We start from the raw sequence: 18,781 nt of genomic DNA on the forward strand, positions 1-18,781 counted from the left end.
GACTGCCCTGAGCCGCTCCAAGGCTTGGGTGCCAGATCTAGACCCGGCGGACGTGGCCAGAGGATATCCTACCGTGAAGGAAGACAGATCTCCCTTTGAACAAGATGACTTCATGGCTTGCATGCGCGGAGTCCGACCTCAGGCGACTATTCTTGGATTTGAAACCAACATCGACAAGTATCAGCCGGATTTTGATGTTGAAAATAAGAAGATGGCAACTCCCTCGTACAAGGTGACTGATTTAATCCTGCCTGTTCGTGAAAATACATTTGCTCCGGAAGTTGATTCGGTCGGCCTGATTGATGAAGAAGCAGAATTTGTCGCCGTGAACGGTTTTGATTGGTCAAAACCCAGCTTCCAGTCAACAGAGGGCGGTGAACCGGCGAGGGAGGAGTAATAACCATCTTCATCGGCTTATAAAAGCCTTGTAATAGATTAGTTGTGAAAACACTGCATGCTTTGCCTATGCCATCACGCATAAAACACTTGTGTGTGATCCTGTGTTTCCTGATGTCAATATATGCATCATATTTACGGTTGTCCCTATAATACTTCAACTCTATTCCTGTAGATACAAGAGAAAAGACTGGCTTGGCGGCTTAGTACCGAACGGGTTAGAACACCCGGCTTATAGCCAATATTTTTTCCATAGTAGAAAACAGAAACCGACATAAAAAGAGAACAAGGCTGAAAATAACCCTTTGATTAATACAACAGGTAATTGCTTGTAAACAATAGTCATACTTGTACCTTTGATCTTTAGACCACCGGTTTAAATAACCTGGGTGTTGAAGCTGATAATCCAATTTTTTGGAGAAGTCAATGCTTCTGAATACTTAATGATTATCATACCTTTGTGGTTTGTTATCCAATAGTCCAGCCGGCGAAAGAGACCATGCTGTTTATTCATGAAACTGAGACAACAAAAAACTAGAAGGCAAATAACAGGTGGTAAAAGTAAATAAAATTGAACCTTGTAATTAAAAGTTGGGAGTTTCTGATTCGAATACGATCAGTAAACCGGACCAAAGGGGTTAAGTTAAGGTTCGAATACGACCATATAGCCCCCTGTGGCTTTGGCGTTGCACCGATCAAGAGGGTACCGACAGCTATGTTCTCTTTGGTTCGAATACGACCTATGTATGAACAGGAAGCCCCCAAATGACCTTGAGAGGTTTTTAACAACCCTGATTCGAATACGATCCAAGTCGGACCCAAAAGGAGTTAAGCTATGATTCGGATACGATCAAGAAGCCCCCTAGTGAGTTTGGCCTTGAGCCGATCAAGAGGGTTACGGCAGCTATGTTCTCTTTGGTTCGAATACGACCTATGTTTGAACAGGAAGCCCCCAAGTGACCATGATAGTTGCAGCTAGATTCGAATACGATCATAAGCCGGACCAAAAAGGTTAGACTTGATTCAAATTTGATCAGCTCCTTAATAGTCATTTGAATAATAAGAAACAACAAAGATGCTTAATCTTTTGAAAAGAAAAGAGACCGATGGTCCTGATTTATTACTTATCATAGTATATACAACCTTTAAAGTATGTACATGATGAGAGCCGGTGGCTCAGGTGTAGTATGGCCGAAGTTGAGCAATGTTCCACGGCCGGTGGGTCTCCTCTTCCGACTTACTTCAGTCTTTGTGCTCTCGAACGTCAACGAGGTAATATGACCCGTCGTTTAAGTTCTTGCTGACCACAAAGGGTCCTTCCCAAGGTGGGGATAACTTGTGTGCATCTGACAGATCCTGGATGAGCCGGAGCACCAGGTCGCCTTCCTGAAAAGTCCTGGACTTAACCCGGCGGCTGTGATGACGGCGCATGTCCTGTTGATAAATTGCTGATCGAGCTGCTGCTAAGTCTCTTTCCTCATCTAACAAATCAAGTGCATCCTATCTGGCTTGTTCATTGTTAGCTTCAACATAAGCCGCCACACGGGGCGAGTCATGACAGTTGTCACTAGGCAACACTGCTTCTACTCCATATACCATGAAGAAAGGCGTGTAACCTGTAGACCTGTTAGGTGTGGTGTTGATACTCCACAGCACCGAGGGTAATTCCTCTACCCAACAACCCGACGTTTGCTGTAAAGGAACCATAAGCCGCGGTTTGAGACCTTTTAAAATTTCCTGATTTGCTCTCTCAGCTTGACCATTGGATTGAGGATGAGCTACAGAAGAAACATCAAGCCGAATATGCTCACATTGACAAAACTCCTCCATAGCCCCTTGGGATAGATTAGTGCCATTGTCAGTGATAATGCTGTGTGGAAAACCAAAATGGAAGATCACCTTTTTCATGAACTGAACTGCCGTGGCCGCATCACACTTACTCACCGGCTCTGCCTCAACCCACTTTGTGAGTTTATCAACTACCACTAAAAGATGTGTCTTTTTATCCTTAGACCTTTTGAAAGGTCCCACCATGTCAAGTCCCCAGACCGCAAACGGCCAAGTGATTGGAATCATCCGGAGCTCTTGAGCCGGCACATGTACTTGTCGTGCGAACTTTTGACATTCATCACATCTGCTGACCAGATCCTCTACATCAGCGTGAGCCGTCAACTAGTAAAAACCGTGACAAAAAGCCATGGCCACCAGAGATTTTGACCCGGCGTGACGACCACAATCGCCTTCATGGATCTCACGAAGTATTTCTTGGCCTTCTTCAGGGGAAACACATCGCTGAAACACTCCAGAGACGCTGCGATGGTATAGTTCTCCATCCGAAATCGTCATTGACTTAGACCGCCGGGTTATCTGTCGAGCCAGGGTCTCATCCGCTGGCAATTCTCCCCGGGTCATGTAAGCCAAGAACGGCACTGTCCAATCTGGGATGACATGAAGAGCCGCCACCAACTGTGCCTCCGGGTCAGGAACGGCTAGATCTTCTTCTGTGGGTAACTTGACAGACGGGTTATGCAAAACATCCAAAAAGGTGTTAGGTGGCACCGGCTTACGCTGAGATCCCAACCGGCTTAAAGTATCAGCCGCTTCATTCTTCCTACAGTGAATGTGCTCCACCTGATAACCTTTAAAATGCCCTGCAATAGCATCAACTTCACGGCGATAAGCCGCCATGAGAGGATCTTTGGAATCCCACTTACCTGAGACTTGTTGAGCCACTAAATCTGAGTCGCCAAGACACCGGACCCGGCTCAGGCTCATCTCTTTGGCCACTTGAAGACCATGGAGCAAGGCTTCATATTCCGCTGCGTTGTTAGTGCACGGAAACATCAGCCGCAACACATAACAAAATTTGTCACCTTGAGGGGAGGTTAAAACAACTCCAGCCCCCGAGCCTTCCAGTTGTCTGGACCCATCAAAGTGAATAGTCCAATATGTCTTGTCTGGTTTCTCTTCCGGCATCTGCATCTCTGTCCACTCATTAATAAAATCAACCAGTTCTTGAGACTTGATCGCAGTACGTGGTACATACTTCAACCCCTGAGACCCAAGCTCAATGGCCCACTTGGCGACTCGTCCAGTGGCTTCTCTGTTTTGAATGATGTCTCCCAAAGGAGCAGAGCTAACCACAGTGATTGGGTGACCCTGAAAGTAATGTTTAAGCTTCCGGCTCGCCATGAACACCCCATATACGAGCTTCTGCCAATGTGTATATCATTGTTTGGATTCAATTAACACCTCACTGACGTAGTAAACCGTCCGTTGAACCGGATGCTCCTTGCCAACCTCCTTGCGCTCCACCACAATTGCCACACTAATAGCTCGTGAGTTGGCGGCTACATATAACAACAGCGGCTCTTTCTCAACTGGAGCAGCAAGAACCGGCGGCTCTGCAAGCTGTGTCTTCAGATCCTCAAAAGCAGAGTTTGCAACATCGCTCCAAACAAAATCATCCGTTTTCTTCATCATCTAATACAAAGGCATCGCCTTCTCCCCTAACCGGCTTATGAACCGGTTCAAAGCAGCAACTCGACCCGCTAGCCGTTGAACGTCATTGATACATGTTGGTTTGGCCAGGGATGTGATTGCTTTAATTTTCTCCGGGTTAGCTTCAATACCTCGGTTGGACACCAAAAAACCCAAGAGCTTGCCAGTTGGGACTCCAAAAACGCACTTAGCCGGGTTAAGCATCATTTTGTAGACCCGGAGGTTATCGAAGGTCTCTTTCAGATCTGCGACCAAGGTTTCCTCTTTCTTGGATTTTACCACTATATCATCCACATAAGCATGAACATTACGCGCAATCTGATCGTGAAGACAATTCTGCACACACCGTTGGTAAGTCGCCTGGGCACTCTTAAGCCCAAAAGGCATAGACACATAGCAGAAAGCTCCAAAAGGAGTGATAAAAGCTGTCTTCTCCTGATCCTTGACTGCCATCTTGATCTGATGATAACCTGAATAAGCATCCAAGAAACTCAAACATGCGCAACCCGCCATAGCATTTTGATCTGATCAATACGGGGGAGGGCAAAAGGGTCAGCCGAACAAGCCTTGTTTAAATCGGTGTAATCCACACACATGCGCCAAGTGCCATTCTTTTTGAGTACAAGCACCAGGTTGGCTAACCACTCTGGGTGAAAGACCTCCACAATGAACCCGGCCGCCAAGAGCCTGGCCACCTCTTCTCCAATGGCCTTGCGCCTTTCTTCATTGAACCGTCGGAGAAACTGATGTAGGGTAGGAACCCTAGGGGCCGATTTTTCACGAAAGGAGCGGATCCCGTCCAAGAACGCGAAGAACACGAGGGGAAAACGAGGGAAAACACAAGAGGAAACACGAGAGAAATCACTAAACTGACATGAATAAGTCACACATGGGCTAGATCCTCGAGTACATAAGGAAAGATACATGATCCATGGACAACTAGGGACGATACAAGGGTAGCCGGTCTTCTCCGTGAGGAGGTCTTGAGTTCTTCCCTATAAGGGGTCTTGAATCCGCTTGGGGGATCTTCTCCGTTGGAGGCTCGAATCTCCGTAGAGAAGACTACCAAGTGGATGAGCAAAGCTCTCTCACAAACATGAGCCAAACATTTGCTAACCCTAAAAATGAGGAGTAGAAGGTCTATTTATGGCCCAAGGGGCGAAAGGGTAAGTGGGGGATGAAACGGGTACACGGGCCTCAGCCCAAGTCATGCACACAGGCGGTGGCCGGATGATTCGGGAGTTGGTCCAGATGATCCGGGCTTCGGGGGTCCGGATGATCCGGGTTGGCGACCGGATGATCTGGCTGGGTTGTAGCAGCTGCGGGAGGGCCGGATGTCCGGGACTTGGTCCGTACGTACGGGCGTGGCCGGATGATCCGGGCCTGGGTCCGGATGACCCATCTCCAAGATGCCGTCTCGGGTGTCGCTGGGCACATTATCCGGATCGTCCGGGCCGGGGTCCGGATCATCGGGCTGAGGCCGGATCGTCCGGACGGCGGTCCGGATCGTCCGGGCTTCTGCTGACTTAGCCCTTTTTCTTCTTCGTCTTCACGTCCATCTTCCTCTTCGGATTCTCCTCGCTCCTTGGCATCTCCATGGCTAACTCCATGATACCTGAGTATGCACAATGTCTCCATTTGAGGTAGTAGCCATGTCTCATGGTCATCGAAGTGGAATTGTGAGAGGAGAGATGTCACCTCGGTCTCGAGAGCTCTTGCACGTGATCGAGTCATGGGTCCACTAGGCACTTGATGAGACGATGGTAGGTCCATGGGATGCTCCGCATCATCTCCCCTCCCTTGGGAAAGATCCGACCTCGGATCGAAATCCTCATCACCATGGTACGGGGAGAGATCTTTGACGTTGAAGATGTCGCTCACGGAGTACTTGTCACGTGGGATGTCGATCTTGTATGCGTTGTTGTTGTAGAGGGCAAGCACCTTGAATGGTCCATCGGCTCGTGGTAGAAGCTTGGACTTACGTTCGTTGGGGAAGCGTTCCTTGCGAAGGTGTAGCCACACAATATCTCTAATGTTGAATATTATGTGATGCTTGTTGACGTTGAGCTTGGTCGCGAGTCTTTGTACTTGGAGCTCAATGGTGTGCCTTGTATCTTCATGCATCTTCTTGAGGTGGTTGACTCGGGCACTCGCATCCATGTTTATGCGCTCGTGTAGTGGTAGAGGTAGAATGTCCAATGGAGACAACGGGTTGAAGCCGTAGACAACTCGAAGGGGACTTGCCGGTAGTCGAATGTCTTGCGCTGTTGTAGGCATACTCGGCGATGGGTAGGCACTCTTCCCACTCCTTGATGTTCTTCTTGATTAGAACACGAAGAAGGGTGGAGAGCGTACGGTTTGTCACCTCTGTTTGGCCATCTGTTTGTGGATGATATGCCATGGATAATAGTAGCTTGATTCCGAGCTTGGCGCATAAGGTCTTCCAAAAGTAACTCAAGAACTTGACGTCGTGGTCCGACACGATAGTCTTTGGCACACCATGTAGACGCAATATTTCCCTACAAAAGAGATTAGCAACATGTGAAGCATCGTCTATCTTTTTCAAGGAATAAAATGTGTCATTTTTGAGAAACGGTCCACAACGACAAATATGGAATCTTTCCCATTTCGAGTCCTAGGCAAACCAAGTACAAAGTCCATGCTAATGTCTTCCCATGGTTGGTATGGAATTGGGAGAGGCATATAGAGGCCATGAGATTGAGCTTTGGACTTAGCTTTGCGACATGTAGAACATTGGTTGGTGAAATGATGGATGTCCCAAAACATCTTGGGCCAAAAGTAGTTCTTAGAGAGCGTGGCGAATGTCTTGTTGCGTCCGAAATGTCCCATTAAGCCGCCTCCATGAGATTCCTGCAAAAGCAACAAACAAAGAGACGGCTCGGGGATGCAAAGTTTGTTAGCTCTCATGAGATAGCCATCTTTTATGTGATAGCGTTCCCAAGATGTATTCGACAAACACTTGGCATAAGGAGTAGCAAAAGTTGCATCATGCTCATACAAGTCTTTGATATGCTCGAAGCCAATGACATCTAACTCAAGCTGCGTGACAAGCATGCATATGCAGGAAAGAGCATCCGGTACGATGTTTTCTTTACCCTTGATGTACTTGATGACATAAGGAAAAGACTCAATAAATTCACTTCATTTAGCATGACGCTTGTTCAACTTGGTTTGACCCTTAAGATACTTGAGGGTCTCATGATCGGTATGAATGATAAACTCATGGGGACAAAGGTAATGTTCCCATTCATGCAAAACGCGGACTAAAGCATATAGCTCTTTGTCATAGATAGGGTAATTGAGTGGCGCTCCGGAAAGTTTCTCACTAAAGTAAGCTATGGGGCGCTTCTCTTGCATTAACACACCCCCTATGCCATTACCACTAGCATCACAATGAATCTCAAAAGGTTTGTCAAAGTTGGGTAAGGCAAGCATGGGAGCAGAGTAAGCAAGTTCTTAAGCTCATTGAAAGCGGTATCTTGGGATGGTCCCCAAACAAAAGGCGCATTCTTCTTGCTCAAAGCATGCAAAGGCGAAGCAGTGGTGCTAAAATCCTTCACAAAGCGACGATAAAAACCCGCAAGGCCAAGGAAACTACGCACTTGATGCAAGTTTCTTGGTTGCGGCCAAGTCTTAATAGCATTGATCTTGGACTCATCAACATGAACACCCTTAGAAGAAACAACAAAACCCAAGAAGACGAGCTTATCAACACCAAAAAGGCATTTCTCCATATTACCATAGAGGCGCTCTTTTCTAAGAGTTTGCAAAACGGTGCTGACATGGGTGACATGCTCTTTGATAGATTTGCTAAACACAAGAATGTCATCGAAGTAAACCACGACAAATATACCAATGTAAGGGCGAAAGACATGATTCATAAGGCGCATAAAAGTGACCGGTGCTTCCGAGAGACCCATAGGCATGACTAACCACTCATACAAACCAAACTTGGTTTTGAAGGTGGTTTTCCATTCATCACCTTCTTGTATGCGGATTTGATAGTAACCACTCTTAAGATCAATTTTGGAAAATATAGTGGCACCATTAAGTTCATCTAGCATATCATCTAGGCATGGAATGGGATATCTATAGCGAACGGTGATAGCATTGATAGGTCTACAATCGGAGCACATGCGAAAGCTACCATCACGTTTTGGCACAAGAATGACCGGTACGGCACAAGGGCTCAAACTTTCACGCACATGTCCATGGTCTATGAGATGCTTTACTTGCCTTTGTATTTCTTTGGTTTCTTCGGGGTTGACGCGGTAGGGAGCTTTGTTCGGAAGCGGTGCTCCGGGGATGAGGTCAATGCGGTGCTCAATGCCTCGTAGTGGAGGTAGTCCCGGAGGTAGCTCATCGGGGAAAACATCTTGGAATTCCTGCAATAAAGAAGATAACACCAAGGGTAGATTGTGAGAGGTGTTAGTTTGTGGTGCCTTGTCCTTGCACAATAGGACATAGTGTAGGACACTCGATGCATTCTCACACACTTCCCTCATCTCACGTTTGGTGGCAAAGAGAACTATGTTTTTCTTGTCGCTCATCGTGGAGGCGCTCAATTTGGGCTTGTGGCGCTCACTCTCTTTTTGGTGGCTCGCTCTCTCACTATTCTCTCCACGATGGGTGGCTTGATTGTCGGCGATCACTTGACTTGGGGACATGGGATGTAGCACAAACTCCTTTCCTTTCATCTTGAAGCTATAGTGGTTTGTACGCCCATTGTGGACGACTCCTCTATCGAATTGCCATGGCCATCCAAGGAGAAGATGACAAACGGACATTGGAACAACGTCACACTCCAAGGTGTCTTTGTAGGTGCCGATTTTGAAGGAGACTTGTACTCGGTGCTCGACTTGGATGGTGCCGGAGTCACTAAGCCATTGCACTTTGTATGGATGTGGATGCTTCGTCTTGGGCAATTGGAGCTTGGAGCAAAGTTCTTCACTTGCGAGATTATGACAACTTCCTCCATCGATGATGACCTTGACAGATCGTCCATTGATGCCGGCCTTGGTGTGGAATATGTTGCATCTTTGGTCTTCTTCTTGGTGATGTTGGAGGGTCAAGACTTTGGAGACAACAAGTGCGGTACTTGAGTCTTCATCGCAAAAGACTTGTTCTTCTTCATTGTTCACTTGGCGGTGCATGGCGACTTGCTCAAGGGCTTCCATTTCTCCTTCACTCATGGAGTCATAAGTGCCATCGTCGTTGAAGACCATGGTTCGCTTGTTGGTGCACTCATAGGACTTGTGGCCTCGGCCTCCGCAAGTGAAACACTTGAAGGAACTCGTCTTGATGGTCTCATCGGTTGGGGTTGATGATGATGAAGCTCGCGGCTTGAAGTTGCTTGTAGTAGGATGGCTTGTATTTGACGAAGCTTTCTTGGAAGTCGATTTGTCGATGTTGGTAGAAGAAGGTTTTGTAGTTGGTGTTGGAGTCGTTGAAGCTTGGTTGTTGGTGAAGCCGTAGGACTTGGATGAGAACTTGACATACTTGAAATCATCTTGCAGTTGGCGTTCCGCTTTGGTAGCTTGGTGCACTAGCTCGATGAGATTTGAGTATGGTTGGAAGTCGACGATCTTCTTGATGGGATGATTGAGTCCATTCAAGAAGCATGCCATTGTTTGCTCATCATCTTCTGTGACATTGGCTCTTATCATTGCAATCTCCATCTCCTTGTAGTATTCTTCAACGCTCTTGGTTCCTTGCTTGAGTTGTTGGAGTTTCTTGAATAGGTCGCGGTTGTAGTAGGTAGGTACGAAGCGTGCTCTCATGACATCCTTCATTTGTGCCCAAGTAGTGATGGGTGGTTCACCTCTTGCCACGCGGCGCTCAATGACTTGTTCCCACCAAATGAGCACATAGTCTTGGAACTCAAGGGATGTCATTGTGATCTTCTTCTCTTCTTCATAATTGTGCAAACGGAAGATCTTGTCAACTTTCAATGCCCATGAAAGGTACTCTTCGGGATCGTTGCTTCCGTTGAACTTGGGCATGGTGAACTTGAGCTTGCCGTAGCGTTGCTTTTCATTGTGTTGGGGTCGGGGATGGTGACGCCCATGTTGTAGATGATTGTTCAACGTGTGGTGCTCTTGGCGCGGAGGGTTGTCAACCTCGTGTTGCACTTGTTGTGGAGGATTCCGATTGTCTTCATGCTCTCGATGAACTTGATGGTCTTGGCGAGCTTATGGAGGAGCTTCTCGAGCTCGAGGAGGGACTTGACGGTGCACGCGAGCTTGATAAATCCTCTCGCGGACTTCTTTGCGAAGTGCTTCGGCATGGTCACGAGCTTGTCAGCCTCGGTCGGCTACGACTCGACTTGAATCACGTAGAGCTCGTTGTGCCTCAAGTGCTTGAGCATCACGGAGTTGTTGTTCTTGGCGTTGTGCCTCGGCATCTTGTGCATTTTGGTGTAGACGCGCGCGTTCTTCCTCTTCATGTTGGCATTGTCGTTGCCGTTCTCGTGCTAGCACAAAGGCTTCTTGGGTTTGACGTTGTCGCTGCTCTTGCGAGTCGGTGTCGCGTAGAGGATTGAGGTTTGCTTGATGCTCGTTGCGTGCGGCACGTCGAAGAGTGTTTGATGGCGGTGTACTTGAGCCGGAGAGGGTAAAGTCGGAGTGGCGACTTGAATGGCTCCTTCTTGAAGTGGAAGAAGAGCGGTTGAGCAACAAAGCACGAATCTCGTCCATCCTTGTGTCATTCTCTTGCTTGTGATCGTCGAGCTTGTGGTCGAAGTAGTCCCTAGTACGTTGCTCGGAGAGTCGCAAGTCGGTGGCGAGGTTGTCAATGCGGTCACTCATGGCTTGTTGTTCTTGATGCAAAGCACGTTGTGCACCAAAGAGGTGGCTTTTGGTGACGAAGGAGTTCATGTCATCATCTTGCTCCGTGAAGAGTGGGTTGGTAGATGTACTTGGCCTGTCCATCATTCCAAGACAAATGTGAGTGGTAGAAAGAGAAGAACGAATACCAAATGTACCTTGACCGAAGTTGAAAGTGGATCGATGATCACTCCAATGTAGGACAAGGGAATAGCCCAATTGGTACGAATTCTTGTCGGCTTCTCACACCTACACAAGTAAAAGATTATGGTGGAGCTTGGTTAGGATGGTGGCACAATTTTTGATGTGAATGTAAGCAAGATTCAATAATGTTGGAGAAGATTCACGACTTGTAAATGCAACAAGTAGACCAATATCAAGATGTGGTACATGGAAACATGACACACGGAAAGATAAATGGGGTCGTGCAACCAAGGGTGAGCCAAAATGTGGAATCCATGAAAATGCTCTTGCTGCACAACACTAGAGAGACGCTAGCACGATTGCACAATAGGCGGATACGAACTTGTGCACAACCTACTAAGCAAAAATGCAACGACTTCTATCCCAAGTATGAGGTTCCGGAGATATGATCCAAGATGATCGAGTATGACAATCTTAATGTTGTATGATGCTATGGTTCTTGCTTATAAGCTCTTTGCTTATCTTTTCTCTTTGCTTAAAAGCTTGTTTGGCTCTTTGATGTTTGAGCTCTTTTCTCATGCGATGCTTCACGGACCAAGATAGCAATTGTGTATTCGATGACAACTTTGTGACACAAGAGATGATTCCAAGATATGCAACACGATGATAGTATGTATGCTATGGGATGTATGATCACTAATGTGCACAAGTCACGTTGCCGGCAATACTCAAATGCTAGTCTCGATGGGTAAGCTACGCAAAAGTAAGGCTATGGGGTTATCAATCCAAATGGAAAAGAGTATGGTGATATCACAATACCAAGATGATACCAATGGAAAATTGATACCACAAGTGTGTAGTCATTCGTAGTAGTCCTTGGCGAAAATGAGCGGTGGAGATGTTGATGTCGAACCGTCCCTAGGTAGCCGAAACACGAAAGGAAACGGTGAGCCACAACTCAAATTCTCAAAACCAAGTGCGACAAAAAGCGTCGGAGTAGGTAGCGATCAAGTGGTGGTGTGGGTTGGGGTATTGGAAAGGTTTGCGTAGGGGTTTGCGGAAGTTAGGGGGTGGTGGTCCAAGTGGGTATGCGGAGGCGTAGGCGGCGGTGGTTAAAAAAACTGCAGGAAATGCAGTTTGGTCAGATGAAGCCGGATGATCCGGGCGACCAGCCGGATGATCCAGGCGGGTCAAACACGGTCGGGGAGGGCTCGGGATGAACTCAAAAACGGCCACAAATTCGGGGATTTCGCGGATTTTGGAGGGATTTTGAGGTGGAGATGGTGGGGGAAGGCTAGATCCACTTGCAACACAACAAACTCACGGATCAAAACCAACAAAACATCATCAAAACTCACAAATCACAAGAAAATTTTTTGGGGCAATTTTTGTGGGTATTTTCGGATTAGGACGAAAAACAACAAAATCAAGCTAGAAAACGAAGAGGGGAGGCTCCGAAATCGTGATCAACCTTGCTCATGATACCAAGATGATGTAGGGTAGGAACCCTAGGGGACAATCTTTCATGAAAGGAGCGGATCCCGTCCAAGAACACGAAGAACACGAGGGGAAAACGAGGGAAAACACAAGAGGAAACATGAGAGAAATCACTAAACCGACATGAATAAGTCACACATGGGCTAGATCCTCGAGTACATAAGGAAAGATACACGATCCACGGACAACTAGGGACGATACAAGGGTAGCCGGTCTTCTCCATGAGGAGGTCTTGAGTTCTTCCCTAAAAGGGGTCTTGAATCGGCTTGGGGGATCTTCTCCGGTGGAGGCTCGAATCTCCATAGAGAAGACTACCAAGTGGATGAGCAAAGCTCTCTCACAAACATGAGCCAAACATTTGCTAACCCTAAAAAATGAGGAGTAGAAGGTTTATTTATGGCCCAAGGGGCGAGAGGGTAAGTGGGGGGACGAAACGGGTACACGGGCCTCGGCCCAAGTCACACACACAGGCAATGTCTGGATGATCCGGGAGTTGGTCCGGATGATCCGGGCTTTGGGAGTCCGGATGATCCAGGTTGGCGTTCGGATGATCCGGCTGGGTTGTAGCAGCTGCGGGAGGGCCAGATGTCCGGGTCTTGGGCCGGACGTCCGGGCGTGGCCGGATGATCCGGGCTTGGGTCCGGATGAACCATCTCCAAGATACCGTCTCGGGTGTCGCTGGGCACATTATCCGGATCGTCCGGGCCGGGGTTTGGATCATCTGGGCTGAGGCCGGATCGTCCGGACGGCGGTCCGGATCGTCCGGGCTTCTTCTGACTTAGCCCTTTTTCTTCTCCGTCTTCACGTCCATCTTGATACCTGAGTATGCACAATGTCTCCTCGCTCCTTGGCGTCTCCATGGCTAACTTCTTGATACCTGAGTATGCACAATGTCTCTATTTGAGGTAGTAGCCATGTCTCATGGTCATCGAAGTGGAATTGTGAGAGGAGAGATGTCACCTCGGTCTCGAGAGCTCTTGCATGTGATCGAGTCATGGGTCCACTAGGCACTTGATGAGACGATGGTAGGTCCATGGGGATGACCTTGGGATGCTCCGCATCAGAAACTGTCTAAGAGGTTTAAACTTTGGATCAATATTGAGAGTGTGCTCAGCGAGTTCCCTCGGGACACCTGACATGTCGGAAGGTTTCAATGCAAAGATGTCCCGGTTCTCACGGATGAACTCGATGAGCGCGCTTTCCTATTTCGGATCCAAGTTTGCACTGATGATGAACTGCTTGGATGAGTCGCGAGGCACAAAGTCAACCATCTTGGTGTTATCAGCTGATTTGAACTTCAACACTGGCTCATGCTCCGTCGTTGGTTTCTTTAAAGACGTCATGTCTGCCGGGTCAACATGATCCTTATAAAACTTTAACTCCTTTGTTGCACAAATAGACTCAACATAGGCAACATCACCTTCTTCACACTCCAAGGCTATTTTCCGGCTTCCATGTACTGTAATGGTGCCCTTATAACCCGGCATCTTGAGCTGCAAATACACATAACACGGCCAAGCCATGAAGTTGGCATAAGCCGGCCGTCCAAACAAAGCATGATATGGGCTTTTGATCTTAACCACCTCAAAGGTTAATTTTTCTGCTCTGGAGTCATACTCATCCCCAAAGGCTACTTCCTGTTCAATCTTACCAAATGGGTATGCCGACTTGCCAGGTACCACATCATGAAGCACAGTGTTGGATTGCTTAAGACTCTTACCAGTCAACCCCATCCGGCGAAACGTCTCATAGTAGAGGATGTTGATGCTGCTGCCTCCATCCATGAGTACCTTAGTGAATTTATATCCACCAACCTGAGGCGCCACTACCAAGGCCAAGTGACCCAGATTATCAACCCGGGGTGGGTAATCCTCTCTGCTCCACACAATAGGCTACTCGGACCAACGTAAGTAACATGGAATCGTCGACTCAACGGCATTGACGACCCTCTTGTGAAGCGTCTGGTCCCTCTTACATAAACTAGTGGTGAACACATGGTATTGCCCACTATTTAGCTGCTTTGGGTTGCTCTGATTTCCGGACTGTTGCGGCTGATTACCTTGGCCGGGTTGTGGATTATATCCTCCTTGGTTACCAGGATGGCCCTGACCGTGAAATCCTCCTCCACCTGAACCGGCACCCGGGCCATGGAAACCGCCTCCACCTGAACTGGCGCCTGGACCGTGACCTCCATCAAACGCGTTTGAATTTTTAAACGCCTTCATGATCGTACAATCTTTCCACAGGTGGGTGGCTGGTTTCTCCCGGGTGCCGTGTCTTGGACCAGGCTCATTCAATAGTTGCTCAAGGGTGGGGCCTGACCCACCTGACCGAGGGGGTTGCCTGCCCTTGCGCCGTTGATTGCCGCCCTGTGCATTGGTGTTAGAGACAAACTCATCAGCCTTACGTTTATTACCTCCTTGATTTGCCGGGTTATGCTGGTGACCCTTTCCATTGCCGTTCTTCTTTCCCTTCGTTGTCTTTTCTTCGTCAGACACCAGGTCTTTGGTACTATCAGAATCAGCATACTTGACGAGAGCCGCAATCAACTGGCCCATGTCATTGCAGTCACGTTTGAGCCACCCCAACTTCTACTTCAGAGGTTCAAAATGGCAATTTTTCTCCAACATCAAGACTGCCAAGCCGGCATCCATCTTATCAGACGAATGTATTATCTCCTTGACCCGACGCACCCAATGGGTTGTAGATTCACCGTCCTCTTGCTTACAATTAGTCAGGTCCACAATCGACATAGGCTGCTTACATGTGTCTTTGAAGTTCTGGATGAACCGGGCCTTCAACTCCGCCCATGAGCCGATAGAATTGGGTGGCAACCCCTTCAACCAAGTATGAGCTGTTCCATCCAACATCATAGTGAAATACTTATCCATTGTTGCGTCGCTGACCTCCAACAACTCCATAGCCATCTCATAACTCTCAATCCAAGCCCTGGGCTGCAAGTCGGCCGTGTAATTAGGCACCTTATGAGGCCCCTTGAAGTCTTTTGGCAAACACTCATTACGTATGGCCGACACCAGGCAAGGAACACCTCCGGTTCTTGTGGCCACTCCTGCCTCAACCGAGGTTGCTGGATAAGCCGGAAAAGTCTGATGAGCCGCCTGCTCTGCTGCCAATTGAACCGCTCGCTCAGCCTCTTGTCGGATCCTCTCCTGATCCGCCAAGTTAAAGGCTCCAGCCTGTACCGGCTCATACATGTGTGGCCGGTTGCGGCGCTGAGCATTGCTTGACATGTCGGCTGAATCCATATGCCTACTGTAGCTTGGGCTCCGGCTCGTGCGAGGAGTTGAATGGATCCTGTCTCGGCTATAGGAGTATGCATCCTGCTGTGCTAGAGCTGTTTGAAGAAGTTCTCTCACCCTTCGCGTTTCGATCGCTGCCGGCAAGTCACCTTCCGTCAGAAGAGCCGCCAAATGAGCCGATGCTGCAATGAGGTTTTCCAAAGGATTGGAGAAGTGACCCGGCGGCGTTGGTACATAATGTGGTGGAGCGGTATGTACACAAGGTGGTTCCATGGCGCGCGGTTGGACTGGTGCGCCGGGTGTCGTGACCCGATTTGCCTCCGGCGGGTTGCTTGTCCCAGCTCCGGGTGTATGAAAAAGGTTCCTAGGATCGAGCATCAGAGGTAGACATGACTGAGTTATCTGATGCCTTCTTCTCATGACCTCGTTTGATGCGTTCCGATCCATCGAGAGCCAGAAAGTCTCTGCCTGAAGCTGTTGAGCCCGAACGTCCAAAGCCGCCCGCTCCACTGCCATCCTGACCTCCTCCGCTGCTAGATTTTCCTTAGCTTGTACCATCTCTTCACGTATGCGTGCCACCTCTGCGTCATGCTGGGCTTTATCCGCCGGTTCTACCACGGCAGTCAACAGAGTCGTCAGTTTATCCATGAGGTCCACTAGAATCTGAGCCGGGGGGCGCGCGGGGTCTCCTGACCCGGCTGCGGCCGACCCGGTAGCTGTTGCTGCTGCTGCTGCTGTGGAGTTCTGCCCGGGCTGTGTTCCTGTCATGAAGACTCCGGCCCAATTCGGCGGCTCAAGGAGGTCCGGATTACTGCTGCCACCGGAACAACCCCCGAGCATGCCATCCTGCAGCTGATACAAAGAGTCCGTCTCGCCCGTTGATGATGCAGTGTCAGAACAGACGGTCGTCTCACCGCCATCCACCAATCCTTCAGAGTATTCACCGCCGTGGACGCAGCCTACGAAAGCATGCTTCACGACAGATTGAACACGGGTGGTCCTCGCGCACTGAGCCGTTACGATGAGGTTGGTGTGGACGTCCGACTCAGGACTTGACTCGCCGATCCGGCCGATGAAGACATGAATTCCGCCGAAGGGAACCCGATACCCGTACTCAATTGAGCCGACATCGGGGGCCCAGCCTTCGTCGTCTATGTAGAGCTTGCCGTGACGACTCTTGGTCATCCGGCCCACAACGTATCCCTTGAGCCCTTCGAAGTTGCCCTTCAAGAACTCAAATCCACCGTGTGCTGGCCCCACGGTGGGCGCCAACTGTCATGGAATTATCACGACAGATGTCCTAGCAAAAGGACTTAGTCGTAGGGCCATCGCAACTAGGAAGCTTAAAGGGGTTGATCGGGACAAAGGACATGAGAGTTTTATACTAGTTCGACCCCTTACGATGAAGGTAAAAGCCTACATCTAGTTGTGTTGATATTGCTGGGGTTTCGATCACCAAGAGGCTTAACTCGCCAGCTTGGTTATCGATCTCTTGTTTCTTGCCCTAAGCCGCCACCGGGTCGTCCCCTTATATACACGGGTTGACGCCTGGTGGCCTACAGAGTCCCCGCCGGCTCATAAATCGTGTCCGGCTCGGTGACTTCTTTTACATGCCTTTGTTTACAAGTCTTTCCTTACATACGACGATTTACAATATTGGGCCTTAAGCCGCCTCTAGGCCTTTTAGGCCTTCTATAAGATTTTATAAACTATCATCTTAATGTTTACTGGGCTTCCTTTGTAACCCGCCATTGGGGCTGACCCGGCCCCTCCTGGGCGGGTAATAACTGATAGCTATATCCCCAACAACCTCCGTGATGACGGTAAGTTTTCTCTAGTCTTTTGCTCACGAAATGCATAAAGACCCAGACTTGGCTTTATTTCCTCCAACATGCTTACCATAATGACCTAGATGTAGCCTATCTTCCTCCAAAATGACAAAATTAGCTTACTTAGCTCCAAAATGATCTATACTTAGCTTTGTTTCCTCTGAAATTATCTAAGATAGCTCTAATATGCTTAGTTACCTAGGTTTGCTCAATAATGACATACACTTAGCTTACTTATGTAAAAACTGGTATAATTAGCTTACTTAGGTTTGAAATGGCATAAAAATCTTGGTAACCTCATATATGTCATATTGTTAGCTTATTTTCCTCGAAAATGACACAATAAGCCTAATTAGCTCCAAAATGATCAATTTTACCCAAGTTAGCTCCAAAATGACCTAAGTTAGCTCTAAAATGCTAAATTAGCTCTAATATGTTTAGTTACCTAGGTTAGCTCAATAAAGACCTATACTTAGCTTACTTATGTCAAAAATGGCATAATGTGCTTTGTTAACGCAAAAATGGCATAATTAGCTAGGTTAGCTCCAAAATGACCCATTTTTACCTAAGTTAACTCCAATATGATCCATTTTACCTAGGTTAGCTCCAAAATGACCAAGTTTACCTAGGTTAGCTCCAATATGATTCATTTTACCTAGGTTAGCTCCAAAATGACCAACTTTACCTAGGTTAGCTCCAATATGATCCATTTTAGCTAGGTTAGCTCCAAAATGATCCATTTTACCTACGTTAGCTCAAAAATGGCATAATTACTTATGTTAGCACAAAAATGACCTATACTTACATTTTCCCTCCAAATTGACATAATAAGCTTAGTTAGCTCAAAAATGGCATAATTACCTATGTAAGCTCTAAAATGACACAAATAAGGAATAAGAATAAGAAAAACAAGGAAGAGGAGATAAAGAAGAAGAATGAGATGGAAAAGGGTAGAAATCTTCTTCTTCTTCTAGACTTTTCTTCTTCTTCTTCTAGTATTCTTCTTCTTCTTCTAGTCTTCTTCTTCTTCTCGTCTTCTTCTTCTCCAAAATGATCTAAGTTAGCTCTAATATGCTTAGTTACCTAGGTTAGCTCAATAATGACCTATACTAAGCTGGTTTATATCAAAAATGGCATAATATGCTTAGTTCACTAAAAATGGCATAATTAGCCAGGTTAGCTCCATTTTACCTAATATGCTTACTTCCTCTTCTTCTTCTTCTTCATTTTCTTTTTCTTCTTCTTCTTCTTCTTCTTCTTCTTCTTCTCCTAACTTTCTTATTTCCCATTTTGCAGATTTCATTCACTT

This window comes from Triticum urartu, chromosome 5A (assembly GCF_056163025.1).
Source record: "Triticum urartu cultivar PI428250 chromosome 5A, HENAU_Tu73, whole genome shotgun sequence".
In the NCBI taxonomy this organism is placed as follows: Eukaryota; Viridiplantae; Streptophyta; class Magnoliopsida; order Poales; family Poaceae; genus Triticum; species Triticum urartu.